This window comes from Siphateles boraxobius, unplaced genomic scaffold, assembly GCF_051911475.1.
Source record: "Siphateles boraxobius isolate OS27281-9 unplaced genomic scaffold, OSU_SipBor_1 108, whole genome shotgun sequence".
Lineage (NCBI taxonomy): Eukaryota > Metazoa > Chordata > Actinopteri > Cypriniformes > Leuciscidae > Siphateles > Siphateles boraxobius.
This window is the reverse complement of record NW_027508709.1, coordinates 122,501-125,000: the sequence shown is the minus strand read 5'-3', so window position 1 is coordinate 125,000 and position 2,500 is coordinate 122,501. Positions and strand designations below refer to the sequence as shown.

Here is a 2,500-nt window from a genome sequence, read left to right as displayed (position 1 = left end):
TTATGGGGCGGGCAGCTAGCAGATCGTTAGGAAAGATTAGACATTTATTTTTGGGCCAGAAATCACTGATACAACCTTTAAAGGAGCAGTATGTAGGATTGTGGCCAAAACTGGTACTGGTATGTTTATGCTTCAAATGAGAGATGTTTTGCAAAGTAATTATATATCGCAAAAATTTACTAATGGTGATTAGCCAAATATAATAGTAAAGATATACGCTCGATGAGACAGTACATTGTTAGAACAGTAGCTGTTAGTATACTAACGGTAGGTATCTGTCATTAACGTAAGTACGAGCACAAGCCTCGGTCACTGTGTGTAATCGATATCAAAGATACAGCTATTCATTTAGCTGACGCTATAAGTGAAAGCAACCAGCTGTTTTTTTTAACTTACCCTGCAGTACACGTCCATAACGCTAAAATATGTGAAAGATTACATGTCATTCTATTATTTGTGGCTGTAGAACTTGCATGATAAACAAGTAGGCTACAAAACGACGCATTATTCACATCATATGCTACAATGTGCTTTCATTGGTGTTATGGACGTTAGAAAAAGTTATTTTACCGTTGAATTGCGCCCATAGTGCTTCCAATTCGATGACCCACCTCCTCCATACGAGCTAACGTAACGTTATTTTGCACGAACATGCATAACTTTGTTCGACTGTCATGAATATTTGAAATGTCCATTTACATCAAGTACAAGTCAGCCAAACATAGATGAATCTTACCTGTCCAGAAATTCTCCTCCGTTTTCAGCCGTCTCCATCTGTCAAAGGCATCTCCTATACAGATCCTTGTTTTATTTCGGACTTTGTAACGAAGTATTTCGGATTCATAACGAGTTTATCTGATTCGCAACGTTAGACTTTTTTTTTGATCCGCTTCCGACACGTTTGTAGCTGCAGCTGTGGCAACTAGCAGAGCTGGCAACCCGGATGCCAAAACACTACTGACTTCGTGATTGGTAGATAGGTGGAGGGTGACGCATCAGACCAAAACACAACATGACAACATCAACATCAGTTGAGGGCTGCAACTTCACTTTTTAAATGACAATATCCTTGCCGGACTACCGTTGTCAGTGATATAAGTATTTGAAATGAACATGATTTCTTAATGTCTAGTGACATATGAGGGCCATTTTATGATTAATTTAAATACATTTCTTACATACAGCTCCTTTAATGTTATAAAAATGAATCGGTAACACTTTACAATAAGGTTCATTAGTTAATTTATTTACTAACATTAACTGAATACATTTGTTACAGTATTTATTCATCCTTGTTAATGTTAGTTATAAAAATCCAGCTGTTCATATTAGTTCACAGTGCATTAACTAATGTTACACAACCTTTGATTTTAATAACGTATTTGTAAATGTTGAAATTAATGATTAATAAATGCTGAAGAAGTATTGTTAATTTTTAGTTCATGTTAACTGAGTGAAAATGAACCTTATTGTAAAGTGTCACCAATTCATCAATTATGAAACAAATTCAATTTCAGCTGTAAAAATAGAAAATACAATAGTGTCATTATTCATATCAGTTCAATAACTGTGTCATTGTTGCAAAGTTGGTGATGTTATTGCATGAAACGGATGATATTACTGAACATGATGTTTTCCAGGAGCGTGGGCACAGAATATCTGTTCTGTGACTGTCAGCTTCAGTGGTTGCTGTCGTGGCTCAGGACTCAGTCTGTGCATGTGGGAAATGAGTGTGTGTGTGTGTATCCGAGCCGTCTTCATGGACTGGAGCTGCTCAGCCTTCAGGAACATCAGCTCACCTGCGGTAACACACACACAATATTACTCTACTATACCTAAATATTATAAACAGGTGCAGTTTATTATCAAGAATGATCTGGAAGTTAGTATGCATGAATTATGCCTGCATTGTTATAGCATGCGATTCACTAAAGGAATTATGCAAAAAGGTGATGCACAAACACTTTCACCGATTCGATTCATAATAAAGTTTGCATTGACCAATGGACAAAAATGTCCTGATTTTAGGGATCCAACTCTAAAATCTTATTGCCAGTTAAAGCAAATACTGCATGCATCTCCTCTGAAGTGAAGAAAATGTTATATGGGCTGCAACTGAAACATTTCTTTTCATGAATTAAAGTAAATTATAAAAAATTTAAAAGCAGTTTTTACAGTTGCAAAGTTTTTTTTTCACATTTTGCATTTTTAGAATTTAAAATATATATTATTATTATTGCACAAACATTTTTATTAGTAAGAATGTATAGCGTAAGAATGAGTGCGTGTGTGTGTGTGTGTGTGTGTGTGTGTGTGTGTGTGTGTGTGTGTGTGTGTGTGTGTGTGTGTTATTTTAGCATGCAATTCACTCAAATTCGCTAAATGATAAATCAGGCAAACCACAAACCCGATTCAATTCACAATACGTTTGCATAGTTTAAAGTATATATTGACTGCAACAAAAATATGTATTTTTATAAATAAAAAAGAAAGTATTTAT

General features: G+C 35.2%; 1 pseudogene across 1 annotated transcript in view; it reads left to right on the top strand.

The window, feature by feature from the left end:
• LOC143756657 (adhesion G protein-coupled receptor A2-like) overlaps window positions 1–2,500 on the top strand; it is a 180,439-nt pseudogene that overhangs the window by 55,998 nt on the left and 121,941 nt on the right. The window contains exon 6 of the transcript XR_013210307.1: window positions 1,641–1,804. The product of XR_013210307.1 is annotated as an adhesion G protein-coupled receptor A2-like (transcript). The remainder of the gene's footprint in view (window positions 1–1,640; window positions 1,805–2,500) is intronic.